This window comes from Marmota marmota, unplaced genomic scaffold (assembly GCF_001458135.2).
Source record: "Marmota marmota marmota unplaced genomic scaffold, marMar, whole genome shotgun sequence".
Taxonomy (NCBI): Eukaryota; Metazoa; Chordata; class Mammalia; order Rodentia; family Sciuridae; genus Marmota; species Marmota marmota.
The window spans coordinates 7,707,927-7,734,495 of NW_026000242.1; the positions used below are offsets into that span (position 1 = coordinate 7,707,927).

Consider the following 26,569-nt stretch of genomic DNA (forward strand, 5'->3'; position numbering starts at 1 on the left):
ACCTCAGGCAGGGCAGCACGTGAGGTCCCGGTCCCCTCTAGGATGTTCTTACCTCCAGTCCCTTTCTTCACAAGATGGCTCCTGACCCAGCTGGGGGGGAGGAGAGTGCTGGCCTGACACAGTTAAATGAGGGAACCTGGAGGTGTAGCCAAGGCCCTGTTTATCCATGTGCCTCACTTTGGCTTCTGCCATGCCTGATGTCCCCAACTCTCAGTCCTCCTGATGATTCACAGGGCTATGTCTCCTTTCTCATGGACACCTCACTCTGCAGATTGGCTGGTCCATTTAAACCTTCTCTGTTCTATTAAGTTAATTGTCACATGCATTCACTTTTGATCTTCCAGAAATTTGAAGACATTCCTGCTTTGCTTTTGTCATCTCTTTCATTTCCTTTTACCTGGTGGGTTTTAGAGACTTTACAACAAGAACTTAGAGGCTGCTTTTCAAGAGTCAGAAGCACTGTGAGTGTTCACTTGGGCCTGCACATGCCTACAGATGCTTGATGGGTCACTAAAAGCAGGATAAAAGCTTGACATCTCTGCCTCCATTTTACGTCTGTCTTCTTGGCTCTGAGTCACTCTCCTGCAGTCACCTTGGATTGCAGAAACAACAGGTCTGATGTATAAACATCTTGTGATAGGACTCAAAACTACCCTCCAAGCAACATCAACTTTCTTATCAAGGACAGAGCTCTTCCTGACCAGTTGTGAGATAATGACAACCAGACCACGGTTTGACCAAGACTGCTTGACTCTGCATATTTCTGGTCCCTTTGTCTACATAACCAGGGAGCTCACTTCAGTACCTCTGAAGACAGGGTGGGTGAAGAATGCTGGTCCCTTATCTTCCCTATATAGCTATGCTGTTTACAGTTCCTTTCCTACCTTCACCACTACTCATCTCTTTTATTGGCATCTTGTATGGGTGGTAGAACCTAGTCCATTGGGACTCCTTGAAAACTTGAATCTCATGTGATTTTTGGAGGGAACTTTGATAAATGATTGTGATCCACCCGCCATGTTTAACCTGAAGTCTGTTTAACATCTGCTTCCTTCACTAGTTTATAAAAGCCCACAAATAGAGAAGCTGCCTGCTTCATTCTGTAGTCTTCACAGCACCTAGAAGAGTGCCTGACACACATTAGGGTCTTAGAAAATAGACTAACTCAAACATGTGGAGGAGGGGAAGTTATAGAGACTCTCATATTGAACAGTGTTTCCTGCCCTGGATGGGGGGCCCCAGGCCCCTCTAGGATGTTAGGTGGCTGGATTGCACTGAAGGACTAGCAGCTATGGTTGGTCATGCCTGTGATTACAGAAAAAGAATCACAGGTGGATAATCTCTTGATTCCATCAAATTAAATATTTTAGGATTATAAAAATTGGCTGGACCACCCCCAAACGGGATGGGCTTGGGGGAGGGGTGGTCCTGGGGTGCCTGGGAGTACAGAGGAAAGACCAGGCCCCACCACAGTGGAGGCTCCTCTCCCCTGCCACACTCCCTTCCCCAACCAGAGGCTTCAGTCTCACTGCTGGAGGGAAGGGAGTGCCCGTCAGAACCAGAAGCCTCCTCCCCAGATGGCAGGGGAGGGGAGAGAGCAAGGTGAAGGATGGGCGAATCCAACCCCAGCCCTGAGCTCAGATACTGGTTGATGAGCTAAAAATAAAGCCATAGGTTTCCTCCCCACCACTGTCTTAATATGGTTTTTAAAATAAGGCAGCCTCTTTCTAGTTCTCCCTTTCCACTGTCATTTATTTCAGTTTTTATCTCCACAACAAAAATTCCTTCCAACTTTTTTTTTCCCCCTCTCTCCCTCTAATGCTCTTCACTTTCAAATGCTAATAATCTCCAGCTGTAAAAGGCTTAGAAGTGGCTCTAGATTGTTTGATCTTTGGCCTGTGATCTGCTTTCATCTCTCTGCTTTCAAATGTTACTTTAGATTTACTTTAACCTATTAACATGCTTGGTATTCATAGACACGCGCGCTCCAAACCAGCTTCCCAGCACCCCAGCCGCACCCCTCCCCGTGATAACTAGACGAGGAAAGTGAAACTCCAAGCCCAGACAGGAACTTTCCCAGCTGGGTGGAGGAGGAGGCCTGGGATCTGGGGGAGGTGGAGGAGAGCCAGAGGAGGAGAGGCGCTGGGGAGACCGCAGACCCGGAGGGAAGGAGGAAGAGGAGGCGGGGTGGGGTGGGGGCGGAGCGGGGTGCAGAGAGCAGGAGAAAGGAAAGGAAGAGGTGAAGAAGGCAAGAGGAAGGAGGAAGGAAACAAAAGGCTGAGAAAGGGAGCGCGGGGACAAAGAAGGAAGGACGAGCCTCCGCGGCGGACGCGCCTCCTCCCGGCTGGTTAGACATTATCTAAATCTGCTCTGCCCGGAGCCAAGAATGGGGACTGGAGAGACGCTGAATTAGTGCTTAAGGTTTCTTGCTCCCTCCGTTGTGCGGGAATGTCTGGCGTGTTCGTTTCCACAGGAAACGCGAGGCATGAATATGGATGAAACTCCTCACCGAGACCACAAGGGTACGGTTCAATTATTTGCCATATAAAGTAGCACACGAGGATTCTTTGCACTTGATCATTTCCTCAGTGTCCGTGTGTGTGTGTGTGTGTGTGTGTGTGCATGCGTGAGTGTGTGACAGGGTGTGCCGAGATGTGTAGAGGTGACTGCGGAAGGGTCCCCAAGTCCCCACAGGAGGCACCTTTGAAAGGCACCCTGTCATTCAGATCCTCACTGCAGGCTCCTGTTGCAGCTGAGCACCTGGAGGTGGTTTGGGGAGAGGAGCACCCCACACCCACACCCACACATACACACAGACTCACACGTGCTCACATGTCTGCAGTGACAGCTGTGACTCCACAGCCTCCAAATTGTCCAAAGGACAGAGATCCAGAGGAGGACTGCTGATTGCAGAACATCTGGAAGGCCCTGGAGCAGGAACCATCCCTAGCCATCCTGGTGGCCCCTTTCTCCTGCGGCGGCTCTCTTGTCTGGAGAGAAGCAGATGTCCCTGTGTCCCCCAGGGAAAGCCTGACCCAGGCAGCCATCTGGAGGATGGCAGCTCCCTCAGAAGGCAGGAGGAAGAGCCTGTCTTGGACTGGGCTATAAGGAACAGTGAGGAAGGCTAGAGTCCTGGAAAGTCTCCCCGAAGAGGAAAAGCCACTGTGTGAGGGAACCCCACTTGGCATCGGAGTCTCGAGATCAGGTGTTGGGCCCATAGGGCAGCCCCTCCTGACCTCAGTCTCCTCATCTATGAAATGGAATAGCAACACTTCTTGCTTCAAAGGGTAGTTGTGATGGCAAATAGTAATCCTGGGAAGGATTATGATTATAATGCGTGGAGCACTCGTCATGTAGCAGGTACTGTTCTAAGTGCCTTATAAATATTAACTCGCATAATCCTCCGTTAATCCTCATTTAATACTCATTTAACCCTATGAGGTGGATACTATTATTAGTCTCATTTTATAGATAAGGAAATGGAGACACAGAAGGTTTAAGTAATTTGCACAAGGTCACACAGCTAGGGCTATTATGTTCATTTTAGACTAATTAGGCTACTGGGTCACATGAATTTATCTATCATTCCATTTAATTCCCTAATATCCCTCTGGGATAGGATCACTGCACCCCATTTACATCGGAGGGAAGGGACGAACATCACCTAGTAAAACCAAGTTCTCTGCCACTCAACCCCACACTCCCTATCACTGTCACCCTGCAGAGAGGTTTCTCAAGGTAAAGGGCTAAATCTCATTATTTTTATGCCTGAATGCTGTCAAAGGGAAAACTCCCTTTGGTGAATCAGGGGCTGGGATGCTAAGGAAAAGATAGGGTTCCTAAGTGGTCCTTCATCTAAGACCTTCTCTAAAATCAGAACCTTCTCGGTACAGCCTGGCAGTTGCTTGTGGTCCCGAACAGAGAGGACAGGGAGAGCAGACGTTTCCCTGCTGGCAAGGCAACAGGATCAGCACAGGGAACGGGGACCCACCTCAGGACATTCCCTCCATTGAGTTGACCTGCCCCACTCTCAGCTTCCAATGGTGGTGAGCTGGGTGGTTCGTGGGGATTGAGCAGAGAGGTGACCACAGCTGAGCCCACCTATGGGATCCCGTGGCCCACTGAAGCAGAAGGGAAACGTTCAATCAAGCTATTTCCACACCCATCAGATAACCAAACTGCATTTCACTTGTGAGTCAGGCTCCACCTACAGCACCATTTTGCAGATGCTAAGAGTTTAAATAACTTGAAGGTGGTCACACAGAATGTTCTCATTCCACCCCACTGCCTCCCTCGGTCCTCTGCAGCTATAGATTAATAACAATTGAGTATTAAACTGGAAAGCAGCCTTGGGGCCTCCTGTGGCCGACGTACTTGTGACTCCACAGTCCCTGTGAAGGTCCTGTTTTACCAGGCACTGGGCATCCTGGGGCTAGGCCTGGGTCTGTTTTTGACCTGATAGAACCCAAGCTTAAAGTGTGTCTTCTTCTTACTCTCTGAACCCTCTCTCCTCCCAACTTGCCTGCTTTAGGAGTGAGCCCTGTATATTAGTTATTTCTGTGATGAGACAGACCCAGACACAGTTTAAATTTGGCTCTTCTGTTTACTGACTGTGTTGCTCCAGGTCACTAACTTAGCATCTCTGAGCCAGAGTTTTCACATCTGCCTAAATATTGGGATGGTCCTAGGAAGCCATGGCTCCTGAAGTGACAGGGCCCTGGAGGTGAAGTTCTTTTACAAGGGGACTTTGCTGGTTCCTGCACAGCCCATCGGAGTGTCCCTGGGTGGGGTGGGAATCACACAGAACCCCTAACTCTGAGACATAGTGAAGGCTCATGCTTGCAAGGAGGGAAAGAGGGGAGAACATTTGTATCTTCTGCTCTGCTGGCTTTAGTAAAGCTCAGGCGTTCTACCATCACCATCCATCAACCAGTCTTGACCACTAGGGCAGTTTCCAGATGTGCCTACCCTGGGGCATGACTAATGCTGGAGCACCCAGCTTCTGCTGTGAGGTCTCCCACCTGGAGCCCAGGAGCAGACGTTTCAAGCCAGGAAGAATCCTTCTAGGTTACCACGGGGGCGAGGGCGGGGGAGGGGGGCTGGGTGGCCTAGGGCTTTTTTTTCTTTTGCTACTTTTGAAGCGTCCTTTGATGCCAGGTTCACCAGGAGCCTGGGGAAGCTGGGAGGGGCAGTGGGCACTGAGGAGGAGTCCCCCCTTCTTCGCACCACCCACCAGTCCTTAGTTACTGGAAAGAGCAAATGCAAATGGACCCAAAGCACAATACCCAGAATACACTGCCATGCTTCCTAGGGGCTCACTCTAAGTTAAAGCTGGGCTCCTCCTGGGGGCTGACATTTTCCCTGGTTCAAACAACATCTGCGCCTCGCCGAGCTTGGCGAAAGGTGAAGGAGCCAGTTACTGCCACTGTAGACTCAAGTGAAACAGAAAACCTAGTCACACCAGCTCCCTCCCACCCAGAGGGAGGGCAGGCTGCACATGCACTCACACATATGTGGTGCTCTCTCCAACCCATATGTGCACTCTGGATCCCTGTCACATACACACACATACCCACAGGTCCCTCTCACACATGCACAAGTGTGTGGATACCCTGCCCCACGTTCTGACAAGCCTAACAGGCACGTTCCCATGTGTGTGCAGATTCACCTGCACACCCTTTCATGAACCCCGAGAACTACATAAACACAAAAACGTGTATTCATACATGTGTCCCCCATGAGTAGCACAGATTCCTCTGAAGGACAGGAGAGGGCCAGCCTGCACCCTTCCCTACCTCACGCCACGCCCACCTTCCTTCACCCAGGACTGGGCCAAGCTACAGAGGATTTGGAATAAATGCATTCTTAGGAGAAGGGCCGTCTTCCCCTCCAGGCTCCAGGCCAAATCTCCAAATGAAATCAGGCTGGGAAGAAATGAACAACTGAGATGCACAAAACAATGTGAAGAAGAAACTCTGAAGATACGAATAATAATATAAAAAAAAGGTGAGAGTTATTTTTCAGCTCACTGGCTTTCTGAAAAGTAATATAAAGTTGGGCAGCGTCGTCTTGGAATCGACCTTTCTGAGCCGAGACCCAGGCCACACGCACATCTCTTTCCTCTCTTTCTATTACCCGAAATTTGTATGGTTTCATCTCCTCTGATTTTCTTTCATTTGTGCGCCTGTGCAAACCCCTTGTGTCAGGGGCTTGTTCCTAACCCGGCAGCCCGCCACCATGCTGGCAGCCTCTTCTCCTAGGCCTCCCGCGGGGCTGAGAATTGAGAGCCTCCCTCAGCTTGGTTCCCTCCCTGCTCAGGAGGGGCTGCAGGCCTCCTCCCTCTCACTCCACTCTGCTCGCCCAACCTGGCCTCCCAGCCTTCTTTGTTCCTAGGAAGATTCTCTCACACACTGTCCACACTGCCAGGGCTGGAGAGGAGAAACTGGACGGGCTGAGGGGACAGGTCCTGGAGCCAGAGCCTAGCCCAGGGTCTGCTACAGGTGGGAAGAGAACAAAGGGTAAAACAGCAGGTGAATCAACAAATGATTCTGCCTTCTTTGGGGTGTGTGTGTGGGGGAAGATGCCTATTCCAGAATTTCCAGGAAAACATTCAGGAAGGGGGACTGGGAATAGGGTATTACTAACAGCAACGACGACATTCTCCTTTGTTCTAGTCAGTCCTCCTCCAGGAAGGAGATGGGAAGGTCTTACCTAAAGGTGGCCCCTCTACCTTTCTTCTTCTGCCACATCCTATCTGAGACAAAAACTAACACACACATACACACATGTATGAGCTCCTCAAATACATCCACACAGAACATGCAAGCGCCGCCAAACATACAAACTCATACACATATGCATGTACTTTAGATGTAGCTTCATTAAGTACACTTGAGTACCTCTCAAACACACGTGTATGCATGTCTGTCTCTCAAACACAGGCTCATATACTGACACATCTCAAACATATCTACAAAATCTCACATGTGCCTATTCTCACCTTCTTCCTGCTTGAGGGCATGGAGGTGCTTGATGGTCTACATCTCTATTGATTTTTGCATTAAATGCACCAACATGGGTATCCCTGTGACTCCTTTGCTGCAAAGAGGAAGAAGGATGCTCGGCTTATTCCAGACAAGGGGTGTAATGGCTTCAGTAGGACCAGTCTGGCATCTGCCCTAGGTCTACCCTGCAGAGTTAAAAAATAATTGTATGGATATGTACTGGGTGAGGAAATGGGGGCATAGGGATTTAGACAATTTAATTTTTTTTTCCAAAAGTAAACAGAAGGAAATAGTTAATTCTGATGCTCTTACTTGATGCACTTCTCTGTCCTCACTCACTGTCAAAGGCTGAAGTACAAGAAGAGATATATGAAGGGCTCAGGTCATGACCCAAGGGGGTAGACTGCTGAGCACCAACAGCACTAGTAACTGACATTAGTGAATCCTTGACTGTTTCCAAAATAATATTCCTTCTTCTTACATCATTTCTAACACCTTTCACAATCACCTTTCAACTGAAATGGGACAGGTAACATATAGCAGGCCTGCCTTACAGATGAGGCATCTGGGGTTCAGGTAAAATGAGTGACTTGCCAAGTGTATTAGTCAGAGAAGGGTAATGCTGTAACAAACATCCCCTGAACCTCAATGGGGCAGCTCATTGTTTCTCTGCCAGACTCCACTTCAGTGAGAGTTGGCAGGGTGCTGGGCTTCAACCAGTAGATCTGGGTCCCAGGCTGCTTCTATTGTGTGGCTTTGCTGTCCTTCAGGTTCTTGGAGTATCTTGATTAGGTAGAGGATGAAAAATAATGAGTGCAGGTTGTATGTGAAATGTCTTTTCTTGGCCAGGACTGGAGATGGCATGCATCATCTCTGCTCCCACTCACTAGGCCCATATCTACAGCTGACCACAAGGGAGGCTGGGAAATGTAGTCCAGCTTCAGGTCCAGGAAGAAGATGAGAATGCAGACATTGGTGAATCTGATGGTCTCTACCGCATGCAGCATCACACAACTGACTGAGATGGAATCTGGTCTCAGATTTAGGTCTTCCCATTTCAGGCCCAGTGCTTTTTCTTCCAACATTTTACTTGAAAGTATTAAGCTTCACCAACAGAGCACTGCCCCTCCTCTTTATGCTAGGTCTGAAAGCTTTATGCATTTACAGAAAAGTAACAATAATGACATTTATATCTAATGATTTACCGGACTCCTGTCTGTTCTGTTATATACTTTTTTTCATTTGATTTTTGCCACTACTCCAGTAGGTAGATAACCCTGCCACCTAACCGAGGACATTGTAGCTTAGAGAGATTAAGTAGCTCATTTGAAGTTGTAGGAGAGAGAGGCTGTGAGTCCAGAGCTAACCGGCTCTAGCCTCCCAACTTTGTGCTATGCTGCTATGTTTCCCACTGGCCATAGAATTGGAAGTAGGATAAGTGGAGAAAACCTTCTTTATCTAGCAGGGAGGACTGCCCCATCAAATCCAAACAAGGTGCTTGTGATATCAGGAGTGAGTAGAGTCCTTTCAGCCTATCTGCTCTGGGGACCATCTGAAAAATGTGAGGGCCTAGGCCTTTGAGCTTAGTTTAGTTTATATAATCTTATACCTGGAGATATTGGAAATTGGTTTCTGGTTTTATGATCTTGGGAAAAACATGCTGGGTTAGGAGTCAAGAGGCATTCGCACTGAGATCCAACTGTAATTAACAGTGTGATTTTGAGCATCTCGCTCAAAGTCTCTGGGATTCAATACTGTCACCCTGCTTCCTCTGCAAATTGGAGATTGCAAACACCATTCCCATCCTGAACCCTATCAGGCTGCAAGGGCCTCCTAATTGGTCTCTCCAACACCACACAATTGCCCTTCACATCCCTGACAGATTGGTTTTCCTCCTTGACCACACACACATTCTCACCATGCCTTCCTTCTGCTCAACAATTTCATAATTCTCCTCTACTGGAAAGTCCAAACTCCTAGTGGAGACCTTGCATTGTTTTCTAATCACCCCTCATGTTACTTGTGCAAATGCATCACCCTTCACACCTCAAAGTACATCAGATGTCCTTTTTCTCCTCCTGGAAACTCATGTCTAGGTGGCCCTCCTTGCTTGCCTTCCCGTGGCCACTTCTAAGATCCCTGTCCATCACCCTGGTCATCTTCACACTTACTTCACTGCATTTGGACCCTCGTGTAGTGCTTCCTTCAGAGGAGATTCGGGGATGTTTGTTACAGCATTACCCTACTCTGATTAATACCCTAACACTTTGTTGCTGTGGTCTTCTGGATGTTTCCTATGCTCTCCATGAGATTGCAAGCTTCTCAAGGGTGAGAGCTAAGTCTTGTGTCATTTGCACCCTTGGATAGGATAGTCCTTGGGCAAAAGTTGATACATGAAAGAATGATCAGAGAGGAGAGACAAACTTTCTATGACATGCAAATGACATTTGGCTCAGAGGCCACCATTGAAGTGGCTTGGTGGTTTCTGTCAGCCAGTGATCAGGAAGCAGCTCCCACATTTGGCTGGTAACCTCCCTGTGTCAATATGCAAGGCTAAAGAGATGGAACCTCAGATCAGAGACTTGGTGGCATTTGAGGTTGTATTTTCTTTGCCTCCTGGCGGGGGATAAGCCCGGGTCTTCAGCAGGCCAACCTGTCAGTTGCAGCAAGCTGGGCATGTACCTTTGGGAAGCTTTTCAAATTGAGCTCTCTTGGCTTTTTGCCCATACCCAGCCCCTTCACACCAGGCCAAACTATAGACTGACGCTAGTCGAGAAAGTAATAGATTGGGACCAGGATGCTCAGGTTAAGTGGGCCGCTTTGTGGAGCTCATCCATAATCCTGCTGGAGCCCAGAGAACAATACGTTAATTAGAGCTGGCAGCCCCGCTCCCATCAGCCATCCATCCTGCCTGTGTCCGCAGGGCCTTCCCCACGGACAGGCCGGCCCATTCCCTACTCTGAAAGAGATTTATTCATTATCAATGTTTGCCTGTGAGAGGGACCTGGTGGGGAGGGGCTGAGATTCAGAGAGAGATAGGATATGAAGAAGGCAGAGCCCCATCTTCGGGCAGCAGCCGAGTGGGTGTGTCTGGGAGCTGGAGACGGGGTGTTCCCAATCAGGGGGACAAGGAGAGCCTACCTGACTGGACCAGGGGAGAGGTGAGTTAGGTGAAATTAGTAGATACATCCAAGAAAAAGAAGTCTTTGCCAAGCTTTAGGCTTGAACTATGCTCACATTAGGTCCCAAATAAGGGAGGAAGAAAGTGAGGAAGAGGAAAACCATCCATTTAGCGTATATCCCAGTGCTCACACCCAAAAAGCACTCCAAATAGTGCTTGTTGGGCGAATAAGTGACTTTCCCGGCAGCCAGAGGGGTTTAGGATAGATATTATGAGGAACTCACTACCAATGAGCGAAGAGAAATATGAACCAGAAAGATGAATATGTCCTGAGATTTTTACCTAGGAGTTCTTTGAAAGGAAGGAAGAAACATTTCATTTTTTTTTTTCTTGGATGCTATTACCTGGTTATTGTGTTGAATTTTGGAGAAAATGGGAAAGGACCAGCTTTCCTCAAGGCAGAGTGGCAGCTTGTGAGGTGAGAAGTCAAGGGGTCAGAGATGGCCAAGGACTGGCTGGGCTATGGCCACCGACTAAGAGGTCCAAACACAGCGAGGGGATCTAGGAAGGGGGCTGCAGTCACTGCTTTGTAAACTCAGCTCACAAGAGTATGTGAAGAACTGCAGCCCCTTCTCTGTAACTCCTGCTGCTCCCATGATGTGCCCAAATCCCATAACCAGTTTATGCCAGAGCCTTACTCTTCCAGCTGGGACACTTGGACCAGTGAATCCCATCACCTAGAAACCTCGTTACAGATGCAGAATCTTGGGTTGCACATCAGAGCTACTGAATCCGTCTGAACCTGCATGTTAACAAGATCCCCTTGTGAGCTTATGTACACCAAAGTTGGAGAAGCCCATTGGAGCCATGGTGTGCATGGTGCTTTTGAAGTAACATGGTGTTTGGGGGAAAGAGCCACTGTGGTGGACTGCAAGTTCTAGCCTGACTCTCCATGAACTGGCCAACTTGGGGCATATCGCTTAGCCCCTCTGGGCCTTAGTTTATGCATTTTGAATATAAAAGAATTGAACACCATCAGTGATTCTTAAACTTTAGTAATCAGTTAACTAGAATGAAGGGCAGCATTTGCACAGGGCCTGAGAATTGGCATTTCTAGTAGGTTCCCACATGACGCCGATACTGCTGGTCTGAGGTCCCCACTTAGAGAACTGCTCGACCAGCTAGTTTCTAAGTTTCCTTCTGATTCAGATATTTTACAGAACATTCAGTCTCAGTTTAGTGCTCTCCTCTCCACCATGTGTCTTCCATTGGTGAGAAGATCTCAATTCCCAGGTGTATGCCTCTTCTGAGGGGCACTGGCCTGTTCCCTGTCACACCTGATTCTCCTGGTCCAGGCAGTTAAGGCCACCTTCCCAGCACATCCAAGATTGATGAGCCAAGTCTTACAAAATGAACGGGAGGCAATACAGGCAAAGCATTATCAACAAGATTTAAGAAGAATCCTACGGAACACAGCAATAAAACCTGGAAATAACTATCCATTTCCTACCAACAAAACGTCTCATTTCCGAGTCCATAAATGCTCCCCCCGCCGGATCTTAGACCCATCTGTTTTGTAAGCATGTATAATTATTAGCATCATAAAGTCAGTTTCTATACCTAATGTAATTATCAGGAGCCAAAATAATATCAGGTAAAGGAGGGGGAGAGTAGGAGGCTTGCTCACTGCAAACTCAGACAATTTCTTTAAAGAGAGCGAAGTAGTCACATGAGAAGATAACGATTCTTTATGGTGATATTATACTTCCTATGGAGGCTTTGGGGACAGCTTTGCAAATAAGACTGAGCTGGCTCATCTCAAAGTAAAGAGTGGTTTCCTGGCATGTACAGTGGGCTTAGTCCCTTTTGGGAATGAGAAATTAGGATCACTGTGCTTCCTCTGTGACCAACCTTCCAGATTCCCTGGAGGCCCCAAGAGCAAGGCCTTGCATCCTGAGGCCCTGCCAAAGTAGTTCATTCTTTTTCTTCCTTTTGCACCACCTCTGGAGAGTTAAAAAAAAAAAAAAAAGAGTTTACAAAGCCACTTAAGAGATAGTAGCCAGCAGAGAGTTCCTGGTTCAGAATGAATTCAGGAGTTTTGTCTTTGTGATTGGTCACAGTGATTTGGGGAGGTGGTGCTCTTTTATCATCTATGGAATGAATGAGTGAGTGAGTAAATGCATGAAGTGATGGACAGACAGAGAAGAGTTGGTGACAGGGATGAGAGAGAGCATATGTATTCCCCTCCCATAGCTTATTTATGAGAGTGTTGGGGGGCAGCATAGGACCAATGAGTCATCATAAAGAGGCTGATTTGGTTTTACTTAATCCAAATAGCAAAGTAGCATTTTGACCATGACAGCTGTTCAAATGAAGTGACTGACCCCTTTGCACAGTAATGAGTTTTCTATCACTAGATTCTCAAACAGATCCCAGGCATACCTCCCCCTTCCTGAATCTCATTGATTCAAGGTTGAAGTGTTAGGTAGGAAGGCTGTGTAGCAGGGAATGAGGAGAGGATTTACCGAGCATCTACTGTGTGTCTGAGACTTTACTTGTATAATCTCATTTAATTCACTCAACAGACCCCCCGAGGTAGATGCTCTTATCCCTATTTTTAAAATAAAGAAAGCAAGCTCAGAGATTTATGGAACTAGTCCATGCCATCCAGCTGGTGAGAGGTGGAGCTAGGATCCAAAGTAGGATCTGCCTGCTCCAAGTTCATGGGCCTTCCTCGGTAGCTCGAAAGACTCTGCTAAGTCTCACATTCTTCAACGCACTTCTTGGAACTGCACTTGTGCCTGGCTCCTGAAAATACGGGCCACCGCCACCGCTGGCGGAGATGATGGTCTACCTTATGGATCTGTCATGGAATTCAAAGTTCTCTTAAGAGAGCCTGTTGTGGGGGTGGTGACTGTTTCCCATGCAGTTGTCTTTTGGTTCCTATGTGTCTGTTAAGCTGCTGTAGCATCTTCTCATCTGCAGATTTGCTTGTCTGCCAGAATCCCAAATCAACCTGATGGTTTAGGGGTTTCATTCTATGATCTGGCAACCCATGAATACAGTGGATCCTGCTCCTCTGCCTCCCCCACGCCCCACAGGGAGCAGCCTCCTCTCTCCAGCTGGCACAGCGACCATATTCAGGGCTGATTGGGGAGTGTTTCAGCTGGACAGGGGCAGATGGCTGACTAGGGGTACAGGCTGCCATGTTTTTGCTAATTTTGAGCCTGGGGCGAATCCTGAAGGCACCATCCGGAGATGCCTGAAAGTTGGATGTTCTGAAGTGTCGCCGCAACCTTGGAGGCAGTTTCATCTGAGCGTGTTTCGCTCCCATCTCCGTCCCTTGTTCTCATGCCAGCCTCTTCTGGATGCCCACCAGATGCCTCTCTGCTAGGTGCCTCCATGCCCTGTCTCATTTCCCCTTGGAACTGTGCAGCAGGGACTCCTTCCTTGTCGTGCTGGGGAGGCAGGTAATGAGGGAGGAGGCTGGGAGCCCAACTCTGTAGGTACAGGCTGCCACCTCTCCTCTCTGAAGCCTACACCCTTCCTTTCTCCTCTGCCTGCCTTTGCCTCCAGTGCCTCCCAATCTGGCTTAATACAGGCTGGGGTAGGCCCCAGCAAGAGCAGGGCACTAGCCAGGCCTCTGGGAGGGCATCTGCTTCTGCTGATAAGTACCCCTGTCTTTCTCCTCCCCTCCGGCAGGGCGGAGATGCCCTCCCCCAACGAGCTAGGGAATTAAAGCAGGGAACTGGGCTTTGGCAACAGGCCCTCTCACTGGCACGAGGCCTGCACTGTCTCCAAGGATTTCTCTCTCAGAGACTCAGTGTTGCCTGATTAAAAATGATTGCTTCTTACAAAGCAAAATAGGGTCTTGTCGAGAGTCCACCCAACAATGAGATGGAAAGTTGGGACTTCCTGGGCTCTGAACGCAGTCCATAAGAAAGAGGGAGCTTGAGGCATGGGAATGGAATCCCCTCCAGTTGGGGAAGTCTCAGAACAGAGACTGCATGGAGAGCAATTCTGGTACAAGTGGGCTCAGACCTGGAGGTTACCTGTCCAGCCCCATGTGTTAGTGTGCCAGGGCTGCTGCGTTGAAGGACCACAGCCTTGAACTATAGACATACATTGTCGTACATCTCTGGAGGCCGGAATCCTGAAATTAAGGTGCCTGCAGATTTGCTTCCTTCTGAGGGAGGTGAGGGAAGGAAGCCGGGTCTCTCTCTTGGCTTGTGGGTTGTAGAAGGCCATCTTTTCTGTGTCTCTTCACTTTGTCTTGTAAATTCCTTTGTCTGTGTGTCCAAATTTCCCTTTTTATGAGGACACCAGTTGTAGTCGTGTGCGCAGGGTGCCATAACAAAATACTACAGACTACCTACTTTTGGCTTGCAGAAGGACAGTGCGCTGGTGTCTCTTCCTATTAGAAGGGCACCATGCCTATCAGATTCAGTCCCCACTTTGACTCTTTAACCTTTATCACTTTCTCACAGGTCCTACTTCCAAATATGGCCACATTGGGGGTTAGAGACGCAAAGTATGAATCTGAGAGGGGTACAGTCCAGTCCATCGCACCAGTCCTGTTGGATCAGGCCCCACCCTCATGATCTCACTTTAACTTGATTACTTCTGTAAAGACCCTGTCTCCAGACACATTCTAAGGTATTGGGGGTTACAGTGTTGACATGTGAATTCTGGGGGGACACAGTCAGCCCACAGCATCTAAGTTCCACAGGCTTAACCTGCCACCCTGGGTCCATTACAAAGGAGACTGGAGTTGGGGGGACACAATTGTGCCTCCCTACCCTGACACCACTAGGTTTTCTGGGGCCGTGGGATGGGCAGGGTCCCTTGGGAGCTCCACTGACTGAGGCTGGACACTCAAAGTATGCTTGGGAGTCTCCACCCTGTGCACTGCCAGCTCCACGCACACCTGCCATTTCCCATGAGGTCAGCTTGCAAACTCTGGGCCCAGCCAGCCTGGTGGGCTTGTCTCTTGTTGACCAAGAGGTAAAGAAGCACAGCGTTCAGGTGGCCATCTTGGATCTCCTTTAAGCTACTATCTCCTTTAAGCAGAGCAGCCAGAGAGTAAGGAAGCAGCACATTTTAGGAAGATTTGGTGCTGGGGTGTGGGGAGTAGGGGTCAAAGAGGTGGGAGAGAGAGGGAGAGAGAGGAAGAGGAGGAAGAGGGGAGGTGAGTGGGAATTAACCACATTCTCTTTCATTCCAAACTTGCTGCCGCAGCCCTGGAGAATACCATTTTACACACACTTTTTCTTCATAATAGGATTATTCCAAAAACATTTCAAGCAAAAGAAATGCTGTTTTTTGAAAAAAATCTTTATTTACAGTTCACAAAGATCAGAATTTTCTTTTCCAGGGTAAGTAGCCTTTATATCTTTATTGCTCTCTATTTATTTCCTGCTGGAGATAGGGAATAAGGCTCTACCAGCATCAAAAGACCCTCGAGCCATCCTGTGATTCTGAATTACAGAACTGGGGAATGGGGTCAGGTGCAGGGACTCCTTCTCTCGCTTCCTTTCAACTGACCCAGATATGCCAGCCCTACTCCTGGGGCCTCCCAAGCCCCCAGGGTTTCTTCCCACCCTCCTCTATGCTGTCTGTCTTCACACATCGCTCAGCATCAGGGTTGGGAATGGGAGAACTCACTTTCCATGTGATGCCAGTGGTCAGAGGGTGGAGCGAGGACAGAAGGGGAGAGCTGAGGAAGGAAGTGGATTGCACATGCCCCTTTTGCCCTGGGTGCGCCAGCCTGGCTGACATCTGTGAAAAACAGCCACATCAAGTCCTCCCTGTCCCTGTCTTGAAAGCATAGATTCAGAGATGGATGGGTCTTTGGACCATACAGACTCATCTCCCTCCTGGGTGCCTGATGCTGGCTGGAGCCCTGCTTTCACGGTTCCCTCCCTCTCCCTGCACATCCCCACGGCTGCGCAACTCACGAGTGGGAACATCTTTTCTGATGTTGAGTAGGACCCTTTCTGTATTAATCAGAACTCTCTAGAGAAACAGAACCAATAGTCATACATACATGATTAATTATAAGAAATTGGCTCACAGTACTATGGAGGCTGCAAGTCACAAATCTCTAGGGTGAGGCTGCAAGTTGGAGATCCTGGAGAGCTAAGGGTCAGCTCCAGTCCCAGGACTGACAGGCGTGAAGACCAGGAAGAGTCATTGCTGCTGTTCCAGGCAGGAAATGCTGGTGCCACAGGTTGAAGGCTGGGGCAGAGGAATTCTTTCTTCTTGAGGGGAGGCTCAGCCTCTTTGTTCTATTCAGGCTTTCCCCTGATTGGATGAGGCCCACCACATGGAGGACAACTTACTTTACCCAGTCTATCAATTTAAATGTTAATCATATCCCCAAACACCCTGAGGGCGTGTGCAGCTTGTGCTTGGATTCTTAGAAAAAGCAGTTCACTCTTAGGATAAGGATGCACCCCTCCCTGTCCCTCTCATTTCTTGGTAAATCATTCAAAGCAGCAACTGGGGCCAGCAGGAACCATATCCTGGGATTAATCTTTGGGAAAGCTCGTTTCCCTCTGTTTGCCGCCTTTAGCAAGTCCTCAGCAAAGGCACAAAAGGGATCATCTACTTAGAAGCCAGAGTCTCTGTGTCCTGTAAGTTGCAGGAAGGCCCAGCATGGACGAGTCTCACCTCCTTTTAACACAGGGACTCTGATGCAGAAAGAGCTTATGTCACAAACCAGAGTTGTGTTGTTTCGTGCTGCAGGAGCTAGGACTTGAATCCAGCACGGTGAACCTGCAAACCTCCTCTTCCTGCTACCTCTGCGGGGTGTCACGTGCCTGCGCAGGCTCTGTATGCTGTAGAGGGGAAACGGTCAAGTTTAAAGTAATTTCAACAATAACAATGCAGCTCTTCCCAGGAACTCAGGGAGGAGAACACAACTGGTGGCCAGCCCAGGGGGGTCCCTGCAGCTTTGACACTGCTGCGTCATCTTCAGGAGACTGTACATATGGAGGCTGGAGGAGATGGCCACTAAGGACCCCTTTTTCTGCTCTGGGATCTGAGGGATCCCCAGAGCAGGCAGCTTGAAGGCTCCTTCCTTTTCAAAGCACTGAGGAAAGGGAGGCGAGGAAGAATGAGAGGCCCCATGTCTCCTGCTCTGCGGTGCCTTTCCCTGCTCTGTGAGCACAGGACCTTGCTGGGGGAGGAGGTGTAGCCGGGAACCTTTGCAAAGGGCACAGCAGAAGTGGAGGCTGGCTTCCTGTTTGTCTGGGACACTGCCAGCCGTGTTCTGCAGAGACTCCGAAGCGGAGAGCAAACAAGGGGATTTTCAGATGGTCTTTGCATGCCTTCTCCTTTGTTTTCCCTTAGAGGGAGAGGCGGCTGCTACTCTAAATCTTGGCCTGGAGGAGCCATGCACGCCAAGTTGAAGGGGCGGACGGCTTATGTAAGATGAGGGGACTGAAGCCCTGTTAAGCTGAGCTGGGGAGCAGTTGATCTGCGCTCTGCTCAGAGAAGCTCCAGTTTCTCCGGAGACAATGTAAGCTGACCTTTCTGGATCCCCCTTGCTTCTCTTACAATTGACTCAACAGGAACTGTCATCAGTGGAGAGTCTTGGGGCTGGCGGGGCCTGCAGGTAATCGCCCGGAAACTGCTTGATTGCCTTCAGAGACAGGGAACTCGCTCTTCTCCTAGGCAGCTCATCTCATCTCTGCCTGGCTCCTTCCTGGCAGGGTCTCCGGAGCCGGAAGCTTTCCTCCTTGCTTCATGGAGTTGTGGACCATGACACTGGTCTTCTGACCCGATATAGGCATGATATTTGGAATAAATTTACACTCTGCTGGGAATTGGCCTTTGCTCTGAATTAGTCGCTTGGTTTCTTCAGCTGGGCTTTAAGCTGTCTTCAGCAGGGATCAGAGAGCCTCCATCTTTTATATCCCACATATTCACTACTAGCTGGCCGAGCATATGGCAAGTGCTTAATCACAGTATGGTAGAAACAAGTGAGGAAGAAAGGAAGGAAAGGAGGAAAAACTAAAAAGATTTGCCTTCATCTTTTCTTGGGTGCTGGATAATAGAGGCCCTCTGGGATAGGATCCCCTTGAGGATCAGTCATTCCTGCCTGGGAGGGACCTTGGCATGTGGAACTGCCCTGGGTTCTGACCTCAATACCAGGGCTCCAGTTTTAGCCTTTGCAATTCCTAACCAAGAATCTTTGGGCAGGTTACTTCCTGGAGCCCCAGTGTCCACTCTGAAATGGGAAATAGTAATCACCTCATATGGGGTTGTTGTGAGGATCAAATCAGATCAAAGGGCCCGGAGCTCTCTGTAAACTGGGTTTCCATATGGATGCAGGGCGGAGCTCAGAATTAGGTATGAAGAACTGGGATCCAACAATAACAACATCACTATTATTTGATTGATTTCTTTTGTATGCGAACCACTGAGAAGTTTCTTTATAGACATTCTCTTAGTGATAGATTATAAGGTTGGCAGTTTACAGATGAGGAAACAGACGTTCAGAAAGGTTAAGTATCTTGAAAAACTAGGATTTGTACCCAGTTCCCTGATGGCCTCCAAGCTCAAATACTCTATTACATCAGACTGCTTCCTGTTAAAGGAAAATTAGGGCCAATATGTGGGGAGGGGAACTGAGGATGATGAGGTGCTGGCGGAAGGATGTTAGAACTCAAAGACTATAGGAGAGACCCTCAATCCTGTGACTTTATCATTTCCCCATTTAATAGGTAAAGCAAATACTCAAGGCTCGTTCTTTTCCTGGGTTGATTTAAAAAATCTTTTCCTCACCCTAAGTGTCTCATTTGCAGTTGGATTTCGGTCTGTTAGCCAGGCGCTACTTCTCTTCCAGGGAACCCGGGATGTCTGCATAATGATGTGAGTTTCCAGGAGAGCTCAGTGGGGGTGTGTGTGGGGGGAGTCTAGAAACCAGGCAGAACAAGGCAAGGAAGATGTGGCTTTTAGGCAGTGACCAATTGATCATTTGACAAACTTTATTTAGCATTTACATGTGCCAGGAGCGGTGCTAAATCCCACGGGGCTGAAGAAACCACAGGCTCTGATCTCGGGAGCTTACAGATTGGTGAGGAAGATAGATTTCAAGGCAGATGGAGGCTCCTTATGCTGATGGACGGGCAGAGGAGGGAGGGGAGGTGGTTGGAAGGAGCGTGTGTGTATTTGGGCGAGAGGACAAGACTTTACCCAGGGGACGGTGCAGGAGGGGTGGCACACCTGGGTCCCTCTCTGGAATTCTCCACTCCAGCAGACCCCTCAGGCCTGGTTCTCAGTTTAAGTCAAATAACTTTGGTCCCCAGTTGCCTCCTGCCTGCCACGTTCCAACTCAATCATTCTTTGAAATTTGGAGCTGTAGCTAAAACGCCTTTGCCCTGTAACAGGATTTTCACAGTTTCCACAGCAGCGGAGAACGTCGCTCATCACCTGCTGTTGTAATCTGCACCGCTAAGCCCGCGGCTCCAGGCGGAAAGCTTAACTCGCCTTGCTGATTCCAGCTCACTCTTCCTGGCATCCCAGCCGTATTTTAGGAAGGGGAGCTAATCTGCTACCCCCAACTCCACACAGAGGCACCTCCAAGGAAATACCCATGGCAGAGGGAGCTGATGTTCCTTAGAGAAGGGGCTCTGAGGGCCAAGCTCCCCTCCGCAAATGGGTAGCAGGAACCATGATTCTGGGTCTCTGAGTAAAATCACCCTGTGTACCTTCTTCTGAAGGGCATTGGCGGGAGGGGCCAAGTGGTGGCTGATCATCCTGAAGATTGTGTTTCATGGGCTGGCCAGACCTCCATATCTGCATTGGGAGATTTTGCTCTGTTATAGGAAATATGCAAGTGAGTTATAGGCAAGAGTGTGTGTGTGTGTGTGTGTGTGTGCGTGTGTGTGTGTGTGCGTGTGTGTATGCTCGCATGCATTTGTTCGTGGTTTCTGATTAAACACTCACCATCTTCTAAAATCCTAATAATCACTGGTATTTTTTGCCTTCTACCTCCCATCTTAACAGATTTATGCTTCAGAGAGCCAGAGCCCAGAGCACTAGAGTGTTTGACACTAAGTGGGACTTTGCTTAATGTTTGTTGAATGAATAAGAACTGACCCTGGAGCTCAGCTTTGTTCCAGGCACTGTGCTATGGGCTTAAACCCATGGTGAAATGAAGATCTGATCACGTTGGTAATAAGTGCAATAGGAAATCAGAAACAGGAATAAGTTGTGGAGTTCTTGGAGGCAGCGACCAAGCATATATACAAGCATTGATTGATTCATTCATTCAAAAATATTTACTTAACCTAACATGTGCCATGTGTTCTTTAAGAATGCTGGGGAGATAGCAGAGCTATCCTGGTTCAAGTGGAATGTACTAGAAAGATTGGGCAATGAACAGATTTTGGCTTGACCTAAGCAATGACTTTCTGAGAAGCAGAACTGTTCAACAATGTAATATGGAGTCCTGTGAGATCGTAAGCTCCTCATCTCTGGGAAAGTTTAAGCAAAGGCTATGCAGGCACACCCTGGGGCAGAGGGTGTAGCAGGTCTGAAGGTCGTTCTTCCCATATCTGCCTGCCCCTCTTATTTCAGTGCACATAGCCTTTAACTGCTAGCATCGGTAGCTCCTTGCCAGGGTGCTTTCTGTGCCCCAGAATCTGGCTTGTTGCTCATACCTCCAGAATGAACAATGTGCCCTTGGATCCTCGCCCTATGAACGAGCTGGGACTTCGGCGGATTCCTGCCTTCCATTTCTAATACTCATAACTGCCGGACTCCCACTGAACTCAAAAATAGTGTCAGATTCTGCCCAGAATTTCCTTCCCCAGACAGGGATGGGTGCAGGATGTTTCTCACTCTCCTGAGACAATCGAGGATGCCTTATCTGCCTTCCCATCAGGTCAGAGGTGCCCTGGAAGCAGTCAATATACGCTCCTTTTACGCTGATCACAGCACAATGCTGGCTTTTTGGCTCCGAAGACTCTATCAGGGCTCATTGATGTGACTCTATTTGATTTTTCACCCCTCAAATGGTGCCAGCTCTAGGCAGGGCTGGGTTCCCAAATCCACACAGAGTTCCCAGATTTCACACAGCTGGTAAGCCAGCAGCTGATCAAGCCTAGCCTGAAAGTCTTTTCTATGTCACCTGCCCAGAGAAAGTGCAGGGCATAACGCTGAACAGGCAGCCAGCTGGGCTTAGTGCCTGCTACCCCGCAAGCCTGGGCACTGACTAGAGCCACTCTCTGAATGTCCACGGATGAAGTATAATGAGCTGTATTTCCTGGGGTTTGGGGAGGTTAAGATGGACACTCTTCATTCAGTAGGTATAGCAGGCATTGTAATCGCTGCCAATTTCCCCTGTCAATAAAGAACTTGTTGACTAGATGCTGAAAAAGTGGATAGCAGTTTTCCTCTCAGGGGGCACTTTAGCAGTAAAGACCCTCCTACTTATGGTTGGGCCCCTTCTGGGATGATCCACATCTACTAACAGATTGTGTGTGCATAGGAAGGCCTGGACATCTTGCCTGGATTGGAGATGGTTCCAACGGGCCCTTCAACATTCTTGAGCTCCTTGCAGGGCTTGGCCAAGCCTGTGCTTGAGCTGCATGAAAGCTGAATTCTGTTCTCTGCCCAGGTTTGTTTCTGCTCTTTGCGACTGGCACAGATATTGTGACATTCCTTAGTAAGCACCCTCCTGCTGAAACTCCGGCTCAGAGGCTGCTCCGAGGAACCTCACCCTGGGACAATGGGACATTGTCCTTTGTGGCTCAACTGAGCCTCTGAATCAGTCTTCTAAACCCCCAAATTGGCAAGTGACCATTCCTAAATAGTCCCCTTCACTGCAAACATCCCTGCCTTTATGAACAAGGCTTGGCTCCTCCCCCACTGGCTTTAGAGGTGTGTGTGTGTGTGTGTGCGTGTGTGTGTGCGTGTGTGTCTGTCTGTTTATAGGCTAAAAGGAGTTCAGTACCTGTACCTGCAGGCTATGCTCTGTACCCCCACACACATACCTCAGTCTGTTGTATAAGACGCCCTAGCAACTGCATATCCAGCCTGCCTAGTCAGGGCTCCCCAAGAAGATGAAACAGTTACCGGCCCCAAAGCAGCAGCATCTCTGGATCTGAGGTGCATTCCTGCAGCTGGGACTGCAAGGGGAGCTCGCTTTATTAGATCCCATTATAAATGGATGATTTGCCATCTCCGAAGATAAATGGGAAACTTAATGCAGAGGTATCCTGTCTGGGGAAACTGGAGAGTTATGGATGTTAGCTTTGTAGCTTTATGAAAGCACTTTCTTATGGAAACTGAAATGACCAAGATTAGATTGAATTAGTATGTACTGGTATGAGCTTTTCCTCCCCCTATCCATCTTGATTCTTTTTTTTTTTTTTAAGGGAAAAGATTTGCCTCCTGTATGAGCATTTCATAAAAATGCAAATCCCAAGTTTGGGTTTGGTAATTAGCAGGGTTGCCTCCTGGTGCTAACGAGGCAGCTGCCCAGCTTGAGCTCTCTTGGAGGTGGGGAAGGAGGCGCCCTCTGCTGGCTTCCCTTGCGGGTGGTGTCTGCTTCTTCCCTCCCACTGGGCTCCTGCTGGTGTCAGGTATTCTTTTGGCCAATCCTCACAGAGTACAGATACGTTAGTGACACCTTTCATTCCAGCTGCTGGGATCCTGGCTACCACCTCTGAAGATGGGTTCTCCTCAACTCATGCAGACCCCACTCTCTTTTATAGAGTCCCCAGTCTGAACTTCAGACCCACGTGCCAGATAGAAGTTAGGCTTCTTGCCAGCAGACAAATCTATCCAATGAATGTCTGAGCATTTTTGATACCAAACACAGTACCAGGCATTGGGGGTCTAAAGATGAGAATCCCACCCTTCAAGATATCAGTCAGTCTAATCCAGTGGAGAAATGTGGATATGGATAATTTCCAAGCCAGCGCTGTCTGGCAGAACCATCTGCGATGATGTAAATGTTCCCTGGTCCCCTGGAAATAATGGGGAAACGGGCATCTCAAGAGGGACTCCAGGATTGTTTCCTAGCTGACTGTTCTGGGATCCTGACCACATAGAATGAGGTTGTTCCAACCCATTCTGCCTCTCTAGAATATTAGAACCAAGAGATTTCCTGTTCACCTGTTTCCTCCTCCCTTGGTGGAGGAGAGAGCCGAGGCCATGACCTGTCTATCTCGTGGCAGAGGAAGGTAGAGGAGTCAGGACCCTAATTCCTAGTCCCTGGCTTTTTGACCACAGCAGCCTGCAGCTAGGGATGTGGCATGGACCAAATATGAAAAGGAAAAAGATCTCAGGAATTACTCTCCAAGGCCCTGAACTTGGGGCACCATGATGGGTGATTAAACCTCCCATGTGAGCTGTCAGGGGCTCAGGACCGAGTGTGGAGGTATGGCTCATGCAGAGGGGAACTTACCTGTGATCTTATTCAGTAGCCTAAGCCCAGCACACACCCTTATAGTCTGCTCCTATCACCAGTATAACCAAGGAACTCAAAGAGTTAAGTTGCAGAAGGAAGAGGTGAATGGTTTGTTTTCCGGAGGGAAGCTGGGACCCTAGATACTGGGAGACCTGAGAACTTCAGGGTCTGGGATTTTACTGGGGTCAGATACTGGGGTTGGGGTTGACCTTTTGGGGGCCTATGGGTACCCAGCATCCCTATTAGACAGGGAATGGGACATCTCAGCATGGCTCTGGAGATGTCTTTGGGCCCAGGAAATTTTCAGAGATGGGGGAGGGTAGTCCAAAATTGGAATAAAAGTGAAAGATTTTCGATGGGCTCAGCACTCCCTCCCAAGTGTGTTACTGCACAGTAAAATTTGAATAGAGCCTTGAGTGCTGGGTTGGGAACTGAGAGGGGCTAGAAGCAGCTAGTGAACAGACCACCAGTCAGCTCTGGACTAAGGCCTGGGGACTGCTCTTCTGATAGCGAGTCCCACCATGGCCCACTGGAGCGTCAGGGATCTGCTCAAGGCCTGCCAGCTCCAGCCCCAACACTTCAGGCTCTGTCCAGTAAGGCCATATGTGCTGGTGGGAACTGGGTCTCCTATCATGCAAGTATCTTTATACCTCTTCTCTGCTGGTCACTTGCTTTGGGCAGGGTGGGGTGAGATCTTGCTCCTCTTACTGCCAGTTTCTAGGTCTCCTCCTGGTGGAAGCAGGAGCAGAGCTGGTTGGATTTTATTCCCAGTCCTACTAGGTGATCTAAAAGTGAGAACTGTGTTTAGGTGGCACCATGCAGGAAGTAGTCAAAGGCTGACCATGACATCTGGAGGCGCAGCGACTTGGCAGTTACGACAGGAGGGCTTCCTAAAATGCTGGGGGGATAAAGGGTGAGGGTGATGGTAAAGCCAGATTCATCCGAGTGGGGTGACACCTGAGAGAACAAGCAAAGGGCCCTGAGGCTGGTGGGAGAGGCTGTCACATAGCAACCGGGAGGGCAGTTTGACATGACAGAGGTAAGTCCATCCAAAGACTGGGGCCAAGGGATATGGTCTGAGCAGCCAGGGCTTTAACAGCAGATCTAGATGTTAGAGCCCAGATTTGGGCCCAGGTGTGCCAAGTGAATCAGTGATCGACCTGTGGGTCTGTGATTTACTTCCTTGTATATTTCTGGTGCCCACAAGAATCCTGGCCGGTGACTCCACCTAGCAGGTCGAGTGTATGCGATGTTGACGTGCCTCTGACCTGGGAGATGGGGTGCAGAAGATGCATGCAGGCAAGGTGGTTGGTTCGCATTAAGAGGTTGCTCCCAAGGGGGAGATAGGTAGGGAAGGTAGGGGAGGAGAATGGGCAAATGGCTTAAATGGAGCAGTGTCTTCCCTTCTTCCTTGGAGGGTTGTCTTCTCTGGCCCTGGGGAAATCTGAGACCATTGAATCAGCCTGCTTCCTGGTCCAGGTGAGTGTGACGGGCATAGCACTGGTGAGGCAGATCTTTTCCCTTTAAAAAAAAAAAAAGAATCAAGACGGATGGGTGGGGGACTGGCATAGCACTGGTGTCCCAATCACTCAATGCGACGAGGCATGTAAAGCACCCAGCACAATGTCAGGGACACTGGATGCTCAATGCAGGGTCACGTCTTTCCCATTGTGCTAGTTAGCTCCATTCTCTTGCTCTCGACTGAGCTCCTTGACCTTCTCCCACGACCCCCTGCCCTCCTGTCTTTTAAGACAGATTTATAGTGCAGAGACTTCAGTGCTCCCCTTGATGTTGGCACAAAGGAGACCTCAGCCAAGGCACATCTGCTCTCTAGATCTTGCTTCTTATCCGTCAATTGATGGGCTTGTTCTAAGTCAGGGCTTCTTCATAGGTGCGCTTGGCACACGGCTGAGCCATACCTAGGTCACCTGTGTGTGGAGCTGGAGTCCCTCAGTCCTGGAAGTGCTTGAGTGGGTCAGGACAGCTCCTGGCAGTGTCTCTTCCAACTGGGAACAGCCTGTGACATTGGTTTCATTGTGCAGAACAAATATTACCATTTTCTTTGTGCACTGTGATGCTGAAAAAAAAAAAAGTCAAGAAGCCCTAGAAATCATTATCCAGGTTTCCACTGAGATAATATGGCTAATATTCTAAATCATCTTCTAACTTCAAAACTCATCTTTTCCAAGAAACCTGCCTTCACAGTGTTGTTCAATGACATGTCTTCATCATGGTCTTCTCGGCTGTTAAACATTAGCCTGGAAATTATTTATTTATCCTTTTTAATATGTGACCTGTGGGTTGTTTCCCATAACAACAGTAATAACTATTTCTACAGCCATTTATTGTGCATATAGATGCCAGACACCTCACTAAGTGTCTTGCCATTCCTTCATAATACTGCTGTCAGGTACAGGGTAACAATTGTGCATGTCCACACAGGGTGCCTGGGACTTAGAAGGCCTAGAACAACTGTCCAGACAGGAAGCTGCTGAATCAGGATCTGGACATGAGTCTGTGAGGTCCTGATCCAGTTCTTTTTTTTTTTTTTATTGGTTGTTCAAAACATTATAAAGCTCATGACATATCATCTTTCATACATTTGACTCAAGTGGGTTATGAACTCCCATTTTTACCCCAAATACAAATTGCAGAATCACATCGGTTACACATTCACATTTTTCCATAATGGCATATTAGTGACTGTTGTATTCTGCTACCTTTCCTATCCTCTACCATCCCCCCTCCCCTCCCCTCCCATCTTCCCTCTCTACCTCATCTGCTGTTGTTCAATTCTCTCCCTTGTTTCCCCCCCCTTTCCCCTCACAACCTCTTATATGTAATTTTGTGTAACATTGAGGGTCTCCTTCCATTTCCATACGATTTCCCCTCTCTCTCCCTTTCCCTTCCCCCCACTCGTCTCTGTTAAATGTTAATCTTTTCCTCATGCTCTTCCTCCCTGTTCTGTTCTTAGTTGCTCTCCTTATATCAAAGAAGACATTTGGCATTTGTTTTTTA

The 26,569-nt window shown here is 48.7% G+C and overlaps 1 long non-coding RNA gene across 1 annotated transcript in view; it reads left to right on the forward strand.

Moving 5' to 3' along the window:
* Positions 1-16,938: 16,938 nt before the first annotated feature.
* LOC125613903 overlaps positions 16,939-26,569 on the forward strand; it is a 44,261-nt gene continuing 34,630 nt past the window's right edge. Inside the window, exon 1 of the long non-coding RNA XR_007344479.1 lies at positions 16,939-17,743. This is a non-coding gene — a long non-coding RNA (uncharacterized LOC125613903). The remainder of the gene's footprint in view (positions 17,744-26,569) is intronic.